Below are 14,663 nucleotides of genomic sequence, written 5' to 3' on the forward strand. Positions count from 1 at the left end.
TCTTTTTTGGTGTGTCTACGACAACTGAAACAAATATTTACTATCACAGTTTACATTTATTTCATTACTACAATATATTTTCGAATACTTGTCTTGTCAATCTCTTTTTCTTTTTTAGCCGAATAATTCCCCGGATCATCAGTTTTTTTGGTGTTGCTGCAACACATAAGGAACACATCAAATATGTTGGTAATATCGTTTTAATTTACTCTTTTTTCAAAATAAGTAAGTAATAAATAATTCTACTTTATAACCAATTTGTGAAACCCCTAGACTGAAAGACGATGCATCGGTTTCAAAATATTCATTATCTGCAACATTCATATACACATAAGTTGAAACTATAAATGTAACCAACAACTATGTATTTTTGGGCTTACCAACTGTCTTTGGTTTAACGACATCTCCCCTTTTTGTTATTCCTTCGTTACCCCTTTGTTGGTCTTCGGTTTCATCTTCCGGCAACCTATCATCATCATCATCATCATCATCCATAGTACTCTCATCTCTTGTTGTTTTATTATCCCCATTGGCATCCAAATCTTCCACTTCCATTTTGTCCGCTTCATTTTTTCCACCTGGCACAAATTTTTCATACATAGGACACGTCATGTTCTCCTACATATATGTATTTGCGACCTTAAGTTTTTTATGCTTTAATACGAATGACTACTTACTTTCATCTTTTGATTTCTCAAAGCTATTCATCTCGTCTATGTTTTCGTCTTCACTCAAACCAATTTGTTTGTCTTCTTCATCAACCTGTTCATCATCTTTGTTCTTTGTGTCTTCCAATTCTGCCTCATCATCAATCTTCCTTTTGCTTTCCATATCCTCTCCCATCTCATCCTCTTCGCTTTCCTTATCCTCTCCTTTTTTATCTTCTGCAATAATTTTATTTGAGAAAGACTTTATTTATTAGCTGATTTATGTTATCTGCTAATTTTTTTCCAATTTGTTTAATGTTCTGTTTTCACGAACCTCCGCTGACATTATCTTCCTCTTGGTCGTTGTCTAAGCTTACTTCAGTTGCGTCTCCTAGATTTTCCTCTTCTTCGACATCTATTTCCTCCTCATAATACTCTTTTTTTGTTTTAAAAAACAATATTAATATTGATTTATAAGCGAATAAATTATTTTTGTAATATCTTACCTTCACAGTTTAGGTCATCCAAAACATTATTAATTAACTTACCAGTATCATCTTCGTCACCATTTATTCCATCCACTACCTTTACCATTAATGCACTTCTGTATCGGCTGCAAAGTTCCCCAAACTCCTCCGACTGTATGTTCTTTTTTACTAGCTTTCTTAACATTTTATCCATTTGTTTCTTTGCACTCTCAAACTCTTCAAGACACTCTTTTCCTTCATTCACGTTAGCCTTTGTTTCAAAAAAAAAAAAACAGAATACAAATTAACATACGTTTTATTTAACAAAATAACATATGTTATAAAGTTGTAACTTCTCACCTGCAAAACTTCTTCGCCGTCACCTTTCTCCTCCTTTATCCATTTTCTTATTTTCTTTTTCTCCCAGACTCCGAATCCTCCAGCTAACCTTTCTTTTCTATCTCTTGAACTCAGCAACTCCTTAGTCCAAAACTTGATTGGGTTTGTACTCTCATCTGAACACACTTCTTTGAAGTCCATGCTCTCAACATATAAAAGCTGTGTTAAACAAAATTAATGAGTTAATAGTTTCCTAATGGTTAATGTGTTAATACTTTCATACATTGTTAAATTAACTAACAAATTACCGTTAAAACTGTCAGTGGCCCACATAAGTACTTGCTTACATTACATCTTTCCCATCCAAGCTTACATGTTTTCAAGCATTCCATAATGTAAGAACCCTAATCGATTTTCTTGAAATTTGTTTTGCTACTTATGTAGTGCAATATTTCCTCTCTACATCTTCCTTGAGTTTTGCAGTCCCCCATAATGCACAAGAACAACATTAAAAAGTCAAGACGGAACGTGAACGTATCCTTGTCCTCAGCTTCCCTTATTTTTGCCACAATTTCTGTTGGGGCAACATGTATTCCTGGATATCTGTCACTCCATTCTGCCACACTGTTGTGACATTCTTCATGATACTTGAGATTCTCAATTTTTTCACCCTCACAGGGTATTCCAAACAATCTCCTTATTGCCTTTTTGGTTACCTTAATACTCCCCGACTCAACCTCAATGGTCATTTTTTCTGGATCAAACCTATTAACAACGAAATGTGCTAACTTTGCCTGGATCCCGTCAATATTAAAGTGTAGCATCCTCCCAAAACCCATTTTCTTTACTCCTTTCCTTTGATTCTTTCTTAAGTCCTTTATGCACATATATAACTGAGACGGCAATGACCTAGTCCTTATACTGTGCCACATTTCCTTCTTTTCTTCGTCTGACGTTTCTGCCTTATCTTTTTTACAATTTCTCTTTAGTTTCCCCAAAAACTTTTTCCTTGACCACTAGACCTTCTCACCTGTTTTGTAACTAAATTTAGTTCTTCTTAACAAAAATTCTTCTACCCTTCACAAATTTTTTTATACTTTGATAGCTAACAAAATATATCTGTGTCCTCCCCGGCTGAGTATTTCCCATGAGAATCTATTGACTCATACCCTGTTAGCATTAACAAGTTCAATATTTTTATTTTAATTTCCGATACATATTTTACAAAATATATGTTAGACCTCACATGCTAGCAGGTACCTGTTTGTTTTCTCTTCCATGCCTTGCATTTTCTCTTTATGTCAATCTCTTCACTGTCTGAATCTGTTTTTTAAATTATAAACAACTTACTATTACCATATTTTCAATTAATTAATACATATTTATTTGTTGTCTTTGTTAACATTTTCCCTTCCTTTTTAAATTTAATGTTTTGTATATTGAACTCATCTTTATTTTGATTTTTTTGATTATCTTTTTTAACCTTTTATCATTGTTTTTGTTTTATACCCTCGAACTTTGTCTTCTAACTTTTAGCCTTTTTTTAAACAAAAATACTCTTCAAACAATAACATATGTTTTACTTAATAAATAACATATGTTATTACATTATTTTTTCCAAACAACCTAAATTTCATCTTCATCAATTTAGAATACCATTAATTAAAACATTTAATACTACAACGAAACTTAAAATTTTACCTGAAAACATGTTTTTGTGCAACTTCATTCCCCTTCCTCGTTTAGTAGTGCTTGTTTGTTCATTTATTTCTTCGGATTGCTGCTCTTCTTCAATTTCTGCAAAATATGCTTCAAAACACAACACATCAAACCAATACTCCATAATTTAAAGATATACTCATAATATCAGTTTCTACATGTTTCGGAATCTTGTTTCTGTTGCTTTTTTTTGCGCCCTGTTTTGACTCTTTTTCTTGTTGCTTGAATCAATAAAAATTGGATTTCGAACTGTGTTTCGAAATCCCCCTCTCACAGTCCCTACATTATTAAAAAAAACAAAGTTAAATCTAACACTTATCTGAGCTTTAAATTCCACAAAAAAAAACTCAATTATTGTACCATTAAACTTTTGAATACCTTTTTATTTAATCCCACCGGTGCCACATCCTTTCGTCTTCGAGCTTTTATCATAGATTGGGTTACTTAAGCTGTTTTCAAATTCCTTCCTTGTCTTTTTCGAAATGCTTCGACTCCTTTTGTCGATTACGAAGTACTTCTTCTTTGATGTGTTATCTTTCATTTTCCTTAACTAATCCAAAAAAATATTCAATAATATACCCTAAAATCATAAACTAATTTTTAACAACAACTCGGTGATTTGAGTTTATAATCATCAAAAACAAGGAAACAAATCCCCAACAGACATGGTATGTTGTTTGTTTTTATGTTTTAATCAATTTTTAAGCTTCTGACTTATTCAAAAACCTCCAAACATAATCTTACTTTTCTTAAACCATAAAAAATCCCTATTATTTTTTAAACCTAAAGTTTATAATCTTAGTACTACATTTCATTACGAAATACTGAAACTGTATTTCCTAGTTTAAAATTTTAGTATTTAAACCACACAACATATATTATGTGTTGTTAACCTTCCGTTAAGGTTAAAAATCTTTCTAAACCAATTCTGTTTTTTTAAACTTTAAGATGACCCAAATTTTTTACAACCTAAAAAATAAAATCGGTTAAATAACATTTAAAACAAATCTACGTTTTCTTAAACTTTAATAAAACACATTTCTTTTATACCTAACACTGAAATCGGGTCGAAAACCTTTCGGAATCGTTTAAGTTTTGTTAAACAAAAAGATAACTCAAATTTTTAAAACCCTAAAACTTTAATTGTTTACTTATATCAACTGTTTGTCAATGCAGACACACATTTTGTAGACGAACGTATATAAATGAACCAAACTTACCGATTTTGTTGACTACGGCTATCGGATCGCCAGAAAACAACTTTTTCTCTCTCGAGAATCACAAGAAGATGAAGGAAGGTGAAGAGGTGAAGTAATGTTTCTAAATAGATTTTTTTTTTAAATTTGAACAATTTTTGTTTTGGTCTGCATGTTTAATTGATTAGACATAAAGTAGATAATGTTGAAAGGTCGATTTTGCCCTTTACTACTAATAAAATGTTTTTTAATTTAAATATTGTACTAGAAATCAAGTTTTGATCTCAACCACTCATTTAAGGAAATCAATGGCTTAGAAAGAGTTTTCGGGGTTTTCTCAACTGGAGTGGGTTTTTATATTAACCTTTTCCTATATATATATATATATATATAGGATCAAGATCATGAGAGAATTTTTTTTGAAATTAAGAACTATGAGAACCATTTTGGATCACAAAAAACCCAAAAATAAAAAAATCATAAAATTAAAAAAAAAAACACAAAAATGAAAAAATTAAAAAAACCAAAATTCTTATTTTAACATCCCGGTTTCATTAAGAGAAACTCGATTTAGCAAATTATATACACATATGTATAATATATACATATATGTTCATTTACATGATTTTATACACATGTGTATAATTTAAGATAAATGATACTGTATATATGTGTATATTACGTAACTAAAGATTAAATAAGATTATACATATGTGTATAATAGAACGTTTTTTTTTGTTTTTATTATTTTTTAATGAAACCGGACAGAAATATAAGAATTTTGGTTTTTTTTACCTTTTTAAAATTTTTTACCCCTAACGTACCACATCGAAACCCAAGAAATTGGCGGATTTTAAAAAAATATCGATTGAATCAATCCAATTAAATAATACATGTTATTTCTTCATAAATAAAATGAAAGCATTACTCAGTGATTGCTTATCGATCTTCTTCCAAGTGATATGACACACCGACGTTTAAGTTTCTAGAAACAAAGATGAAAATAAACAAACAAGAATATCATAATTCGATGTATATTTAGAAAACACACCTCCTTTTTGAGAAAAAATAAAATGGGAAATATTGAAAGAGAGGATCCAGAAATTTACAAGAGTATTGTTATTTCAAATCACTTCGTTAATTAAGTTTGAAATGTGAGAGAAAATAAATAACAATAGATCATTATGGTGTTTGAAAAATTTGACTTCCTTATGATAAACAGTTAACGATATTGACTTTTTTACCCCTAATCCCCTTTGATTATCTCTTTAAAATAAAACACATCGAGGCTAAACACACCAAACACTCACAACCGCTAGATCAAGAGATCCAACCTCTAGATTTCTTCTTACACTTTTTAGACACACCTTACCTTTTATTTTAACCTCACCCTATATATATATATATATATATATATATTTTGAGAACTTTATAAGTTGTAAGAACTTTAAGAACTCAATTTTGGACCACACATTTAATTAAATGAGTTAGAATATGTGGCTGTAAATAAATTTGATTAAAAAATGAATCAAGAGAGAATACATATTTTTGTTAATTACACAAGTTTAAACTTTAGTTACATATGTGTAAAAAGTCAATTCGGTGTGTAAAAAATTACTGTAATTTTAGTACATTACTTACACTTATGTATTACACATGTGTAAAAAATATTGTTATTGAGTTCTTTCGTGTTCTTAAAACTCAAAGCGGTTCCCAAAACTGAAGACCTTTAAACGATCTTACCAAAAAAGAAAATCTTTAAATGTTCTAATACGTTCAATGAAGTTCTGGGTGTTAAAAAAATGAACATCTTTAAACGTTCTTATACTTTCTAAGAAGTTCTGGGTGTTTAAAAAAGTTTAGTAGTTCTGAACTTCTAAACTAGCAAAAAAAATCAAACACCTGTAACATGAAACTTAACACTGAAATCACTTCATATATTCTCGTAATCATCAAACAATTATCAATCGACCGTCAGTTTGATCATCGATTCGATAATATGAACAAAATATGGAACGTCTGCAACTGGGTTTCTACAAATGGCGCTTAAAACTTTAAACGTTCAGTTTAAACCCATCACTCAAAACTCAAAATTGATCAAAGTTTAATTGATCAATTAGTTCAACAATTTCAATTTCAATTGGTCAGTTGTGACCTGTGAACAAGTCGTGTCGGAGGAAGATGGTGTACGGTGGACAGAATCGTTGGATGGTGGACGGTGGACAGAATCGTTGGATGATGACGGATTGCTAAACGGTCATGGTGAAGGTGGACAGAATCGATGGAGCAGCCAATCAGATTTGATGAAAATTACAGTATTGCCCCCGTGTGTTATTTGAAATCGACGAGGATACGAGTCGCGTACGTAATGTACGATTAGAGATTATTGTATTGGATCCTTTATATATATATATATATATATATATAGAGAGAGAGAGAGAGAGAGGAGCAGGATCATGTGAGAACTATTTTGAAATTAAGAACTATGAGAACCATTTTAAACTACAAAAAACCCAAAAATTTTAAAAAATAATGAAACATAAAAAATCGTAAAAATGAACAAGTAAAAAAATCAAAATTCTTATTTATCATCCCGGTTTCATTAAAAAAAACGTCTCGGTTTTGCCAAATTATACACATATGTATAATATGTACATATATGTACATACATGTTGTTTTTATACACATGTGTACAATTTAAAGTAAATGATAATGTACATATGTGTTTATTACGTAACTATATATTAAATGAAATTATTCATATGTGTATAATACGAAGTTTTTTTATGAAATCGGAATGAAATATAAGAATATTAGTTTTTTTACTTTTTAAAAATTTTTGTTTTATAATTTCTTTAAATATTTTTTAGAGGGTTTTTTTTGTGGCTCAAAATGGTTCTCAAAGTTCCCAAAGGATCCTTACCATATATATATATATATATATATATATATATATATATATATATATATATATATATATATATATATATATATATATATATATATGTATATATAGTGATACTCCACTTGGATTGATTCTCTTCTATTACTTGGATTGATATTCCACAACGATTATTGGTTACTAAAGCTAAACATTGCGTCGGCGAGTCGATGCAAATCAATGTTTTCAGACCTGACCCGGACGCCTCACCGGGTCAAAGGTCAGACCGACCCAGGAGGGCGGACCGGTGTTTAACCCGGATGATGTCATAAATAATTATATATATATGTATGTGTGTGTATATATATATATATATATAACCAAGTTTTATTTCATAAGCTCATGTAACAAAGCCCAACATGAACATGTGGTGTGAGGTGGACTGAGCCCAACCAGCCCAGCCCAAGCAAACATCACATTCACATAACCCAATCAGCTAGTCCAACAGATGAAACCCTATGTGAAATAAGTTAGATAGCAGACTGCAGAGGGCATAAAATTACATTGGTGTTCATGTTTCTTCTCATCCATCTTCCTCTCTGTGATATCTAATTCTTATCCCCTTTCTTACATATGTATCTCTCTTTTCTATTCCCTTCTTATCTTGGTTATATCAAACCACTTCATCAAGCCGGGTGGGTCAAACCGACGAAGTTCCAATCGAAGCGAAGTTTGAATCACCAAAGCTCCAATCAAGTAATCGATTGGCTTCGGTTCAGAGCCGATTAGAGAGTTGAGGACGAAGATGTGCAGTTAAGGGATGAAGCCTAGGGTTTTAGTTTTATTTTGTTGGTTTTTAGATTAAAAATTAAAAGAAAAAACGTGTTTGCCGGTTCACCTGGCGGGTCACCGGCTCCAGCCCGACCGGAAAAACGGAAAACCGGCCGGGTTTTTAGAAAACGGGCCAAGTAGTACGACCCAGACCGGTATGGCTAGCGGGTCCCGATCGGACCGGTCCGGGCCGAGTTTCAAAACGTTGATGCAAATTCAATACAGATTAAGTTTGCTACGAAAATGGGGTCAAATTAACATAACTAAAAAAACTAATAGCGACATATAAATGGTTTATGATAAAAAAAACATGTTTAAAACGACTTTTTTTTACCCGGACGTTAGTAAAAAGGGTTTCGCGACGGTGTTATGATATCGTATTTAAAAGAAAATGGAAAAAACAATAAAATGAATTGATCTAAACAAATACAAAACCACATATATATATATATATATATATATATATATATATATATATATATATTCAACTAAAAAAATTAAACCTCCCTTTAAAATAAAAATGCAAGAAAGGGATTGAGCCAACTTAAAGATTAAAAAAAGATATTTAAAATAAAAATGCAGGAAGAGGGCTCTAACCTGAGCAATACGACAGACAATTTGAGTTTTAAGGATAGTAGTGCTAAACCATCTGACCAACATATAAGAATTAATATTGCTACCTAAATATTTACTTAAATAAGTGATCTAGAAGTAGAAGGCAGTTTGAGACAGACATTTTGATAATTATCTATATATATAATTGTGTAATGTCCTTTACTTTTCAAAAACCCTCCAAACTTTTTATTTAACTAGACAATAAGAAAAACAAGTTTTTGTACCGACGCGTTGTGACACAGGGGTCTATTGGCGTGCTAATTTGATGCAGCGGTATAAACAAGAATGAAGATCGAATCACGTTGGTTAAGAGAATAACCGTGATGAACTTCGAAACTCCCAAATCCCACCCAAAGGTTTAGGGAAAATGAAGAGAAAATTGATAAATATTAAAATTCAAGTCTGACCATTCAGATTACATAACCAGCATATAAATAAAGAGTCTAATACGAAATGGGCCTAAAATGGGGCATGGGCCGAACATAAACCCAAAAACAAAAACATAAAAAGTGCTGAAAAAACATAAAAAGCCAATAACTTTATTTAGGAGGCGTTTTTGGGCTTCGGACAGGTGCCAAGCCGCCTAAAGCGTTTGCCACAATGTGCTCCTCGTCTCAAGCTTCGATTTGACTTGTAATAGGCCTGATACGGAGCTTCGTGGGCCAAGTTATGCCCGTTTTCGTGGGCCACCTTTTATAGCGCGATCTTGGGCCTTCAAATACATAATAGCCCAGTCTTCAATACTTGGGCCCATAACATTCCCCCTGGATAGAAAAAATTCGACCTCGAATCCGTAGCATCTTCATCATCAGAAGTGTCCCCATAATATGGTAGTAAATGCTTCACATTAAACACATCAGAACAAGTCCAATCTTCTTAGCTGATAATTTGTTATATTCCCCAACAGAAAAATGATCTTTTGTCAAAACAGCCCAGACAAAATCACCTTCTTCAAATTCAACATTCTTCGCTTTTGATCCGCAGCTTGCTTATACTTTGAATTGGCTCGAACTAGGTTGTCATGCACATCTAGATGAATTTCATGTAGCCCTTCAACAAAATCTTTCACCTTCTTGGGTACAGAACCAGGAAAAGGAAGTGACATCATATCAAGGGGTCCCCGTGGCTGGGCAGAATAAACCACTTGAAAAGGACTAAACCCGGTACTTCGATTGACAACATGATTATGAGCAAACTCAGCTTGACATAGCTTTTGATCCCAAGACTTCACATGATCACCCACAAGACATCGTAAAATATTACCAAGGGACCGATTAACAACCTCCGTTTGCCCATCTGTTTGAGGGTGGTAGGCACTACTGAAGTTAAACTGAGTGTTCACCATCTTCCACAGGCTGCACCAAAAATGACTCAAGAAACGAGTGTCCCGATCAGAAACAATAGAAGATGGTAAACCATGAAAACGATAGACATCCCGAAAGAATAACTGAGCCACATTAACTGCATATGTCATCTTCTTGGAAGAAATAAATTGCACCATCTTAGAAAACCAATCAACCACTTGAAAATGACTAAACCCGGTACTTCGATTGACAAGATGATTATGAGCAAACTCAGCTTGACATAGCTTTTGATCCCAAGACTTCACATGATCACCCACAAGACATCGTAAAATATTACCAAGGGACCGATTAACAACCTCCGTTTGCCCATCTGTTTGAGGGAGGTAGGCACTACTGAAGTTAAGCTGAGTGTTCACCATCTTCCACAGGCTGCACCAAAAATGACTCAAGAAACGAGTGTCCCGATCAGAAACAATAGAAGATGGTAAACCATGAAAACGATAGACATCCCGAAAGAATAACTGAGCCACATTAACTGCATCTGTCATCTTCTTGGAAGAAATAAATTGCACCATCTTAGAAAACCAATCAACCACAACAAAGATCGAATCGTTTCTCCTGGAGTCCGTGGCAACCCCAACACAAAATCCATACTAATATCATTCCAAGGCTGTGATGGGACAGGGGCGAAACCTCCTTAGGCAGCTTGCCATAATGTGCTCCTCGTCTCAAGCGTCGATTTGACTGGTAATAGGCCTGAAACGGAGCTTCGTGGGCCAAGTTATGCCCGTTTACGTGGGCCACCTTTTATAGCGCGATCTTTGGCCTCCAAATACATAATAGCCCGGTCTTCAATACTTGGGCCCACAACATTCCCCCCTGGATAGAAAAAATTCGACCTTGAATCCGTAGCATCTTCATCATCAGAAGTGTCCCTGTAATAAGGTAGTAAATGCTTCACATTAAACACATCACTCATATGGTTTGATTAGTGAAAGACATCTTGTCTATGTGACAGGACATTTTAACTTTGTAGTAAAATCAATACATTACAATTCTATTTTTACTAACGTTCTTGGTGAGCGTGAAAAAGTGAAAACACTACTATTTACATAACGGTGACACGACACCACCTTTCACTCATATGGTTTGAGACCATTACATGTAGCATTAGTTGCTTTAATGTTGCAAATTATTTTAAACATTGAACTATTTTAAATAAGTGATTTAAATAAAATATATATTAATCTTGGTCACTATTTTGTGTATCTTTTGTAATCTGGGCTTAGAACTCCAGTAAAATTGTTGTCATTTAGTACGAGATTTTGAAGAGATTTGAGCTCAAAAAATTGAGGAGGAATCGGACCATGGAAACGATTCATATCCAACGATAGTGTATTCTAATTTCGAAGAGACCCTAGTTTAGGTGGTAGTTCCCCCTCTATATTGTTATAACAAAGATCAAGAACTTGAAGAGATTCGAGTTTGAAAAGCTGAGAAGGAATCGGACCTTGGAAATTGTTAAAACGTAAAATTAGCGAAGTCTAATTCCTAAAAGACCCTATTTCGGGCGTTTGTATCCCCTGGAGATGGCTATGACTTAGATTAAGATCTTGAAGATATTTGAGTTTGAAAATCTGAAAAGGAATCAGACCTTGGAAGAAATTGTTACCACCTAAGGATAGAGATGTCAAATTCCCAAAAGACCCTATTTCAGGTTTTAGAAAAGTTGTAACCGAGATCAAGAACACATAGAATTCAAGTTTGAAAAGTTGAGAAGGAATCGGACCAAGAAAATGATTAAAACTTAACCGTAGGGTAGTTAATATTTGAAAAGACCCGAGTTCGGGTCCTAATTTCCCCATGAGCCAATTGTAGCTCAAGTCTAAGTAGCGTAAATTCGTCAACCCAAAAATTTGGTGGGGGATGGAGCCGTTGAACATATTGTAATGAATATCAAGGTGAATCAGTTTGGTGAGATTCACAAACCCATCTCCAGGGATCTCTCCTTGCAATGAATTGTGGAGATATTAAGTTTTATTAGTGACCTTATATGAAAAAGTGAAGCTAAGACATTGGAAAATTTCGGAATGTAAAAAAAGGAAGCGGTTTGATACTAGGAGAATAAATGATTATGCCATCCAAGTGGATCTCCATGACAGTTTTGTCTTTGGCGCATACAACCCGCTCCCAAGAGCAACAATCGGAAGTCGGGTCCCATGATTTTAGTTGTATGGGATGAAAAGAGCTAGAATTGATGATGGTGGTGAGGGTCGATTTGAAGTGAAGAAGTGCTTGTTTTTTATGCGGAGGACAAGAGAATGATGGGATTGGAATTGAAGTGAGTACAAAGAAGACTGATAATATTAGTAGTGGTGTGCTTATAGTCATGGGCGGATCTACGTATATCGTTGTGGGTTCACGGGAACCCACTGAATTTCGAATTTTTAATAGAATGCCTATATAAAACATGAGAGTGGACCCATATATAAATTGATTAGTGAATCCATACTCAAAGTGAGCTGTGGTGAAATGGTAAGTACCCTGCTTTGCAACTTATAGGTCTCCAGGTCGATTCCTTTTTTGAACATGTATTTTATTTTGTTATTCTAACTCACATTACAGCAACCACAAAAATTCTATTTTGACCTTGGCTAAACCTTGTTTTGCCAATTGCTTCCCACTCTTTCCTATGTTATGGTAATTGTTTTCTTATTCGTATTTTGTTGTCATCTACCTTTTAAATACTTTAACTTTGACTTCAACTATAAAAGCATTTGCTACCCATATCCTATAAAATATTTGAATTTGCAGTTTTTGATGATAACCCTCATAACCACAATACCTTAAAGAAATATTTACAATGAAAGAACTAAGAGAACTTATTGGTTTTGTTGTTTCAAGCATACATATTTGATTGTGTAATTATTTAGCAGTTGCAACGAGTGTTGAAAGATGTTTTTCTTCAATGAAGGATAGATGATGGATACTTAAACGATTCATCCATTTGTTACGTTAACAGGGAGTTCCTTCAACAAGTTTCGGTTGAATATGTAATGTAACGTTTTCAAGAGATAGAAACTCGTAGAGAACAACTATATTTAGCTTTTTTTTTAGTTTGAAAAGATCATTGTATTTATATAATGTGCTTTAATTACTAGTGAAAATATTTTTTTGTTATTGTATCGTATTTATATTAATTAAGTGATGAACCTTACCCGGCCCGAACCATCCCAAAAATTTGTAGGTTTAGTCATATGAAAATAATGAACCCACTGGGAAAAACTCTTAGATCTGTCACTGCTTATAGTGGTGGCTATGGTGGTTTATGTTGGTTCTATGTTTGATTTATTTGCACAAGAAACGATTATTATATATAGACATTGGGAATGAGAACATGTGGTCTTTTTTTTCTTGAGGCGGGAATGATGTAAACTTAATCTTGAATTGAGTACAGTGTTAACCATGATAATCAGAGGAATGAAAGAGAAAGAATTACTTTGTATATTCTTGTATATTGAAACAAGCCTTCGTACATAAAGATATATAGCCTATACAAAAGTAGTAAATAAGGAAAATACAATCAATGCATTAAAAGGGAATTGCTGGTAATTAGCTAATACCAGAAAATTAGCCTTGAAAGATGTCGGTCTTGATTTGCAAGGTCAATGGTCTATTTTGGGACATGATGCAAAACTGATCCCAATATTTAAAATCAAATATTTCAACATTCCCCCTCAAGTTGAGTAGTCGGATTTCCAATACTCAACTTGCCAAGGCAATGATTAAAAATTTTCCCATTGACCGCCTTTGTTAATATATCTGCGAGTTGATCTTCTGAGCGGACAAACGGAAGTTCAATTATTCCTCTTTCAAGTTTTTCTTTGATGAAGTGTCGGTCTACTTCAACATGTTTTGTGCGATCATGTTGGACTGGATTCTCTGATATTTGAATCGCTGCCTCGTTATCGCACATGATTTTGCTGGATTGGGTTGGAGAATAACCAATTTCTTTCAAGAGTTTCCGTATCCAAAGTATCTCTGCTAGACCACGTGCTATTCCTCTAAATTCCGCTTCAGCACTAGAAAGAGCCACTACCTTTTGTTTCTTGCTTCTCCAAGTAACAAGATTCCCACCAACAAGGGTAAAGTAACCCATTGTTGATCTCCGATTTCCTTTATCTCCTGCCCAATCTGCATCGGTATACACTTGGGTTTCTAGGTGCCCATTTATCTTGAACAGAACTCCATTACCAGGTGTCCCTTTGAGGTATCTGATGATCCTCCACACGGCTTTCATATGGGTAACTTGAGGTTGATGCATGTATTGGCTCACAACTCCCACTGCATAAGCAATGTCAGGTCTGGTATGTGAGAGATAAATTAGTTTCCCTACTATTCGTTGATATCTTCCCTTGTCGGCTAGCTTAACATTTTCCTCCATATAGAGCTTTTGGTTCACCACCATAGGAGTATCCACAGGTTTGCAATCAATCATTCCTGTTTCTGCCAGCAGGTCAAGGACATATTTCTTTTGGCAGAAAAAAATCCCCTGTTTGGACCTCAGGACTTCGATCCCAAGGAAATATTTAAGTCTTCCCAGATCCTTCATTTCGAATTCTTTGAATAAGTTTACCTTTAACATTGTCATCTCTTTCTCATCA

This window comes from Bidens hawaiensis, unplaced genomic scaffold, assembly GCF_021521415.1.
Source record: "Bidens hawaiensis isolate Kalapana, Puna unplaced genomic scaffold, B.hawaiensis_p1.1 tig00007738_1, whole genome shotgun sequence".
Lineage (NCBI taxonomy): Eukaryota > Viridiplantae > Streptophyta > Magnoliopsida > Asterales > Asteraceae > Bidens > Bidens hawaiensis.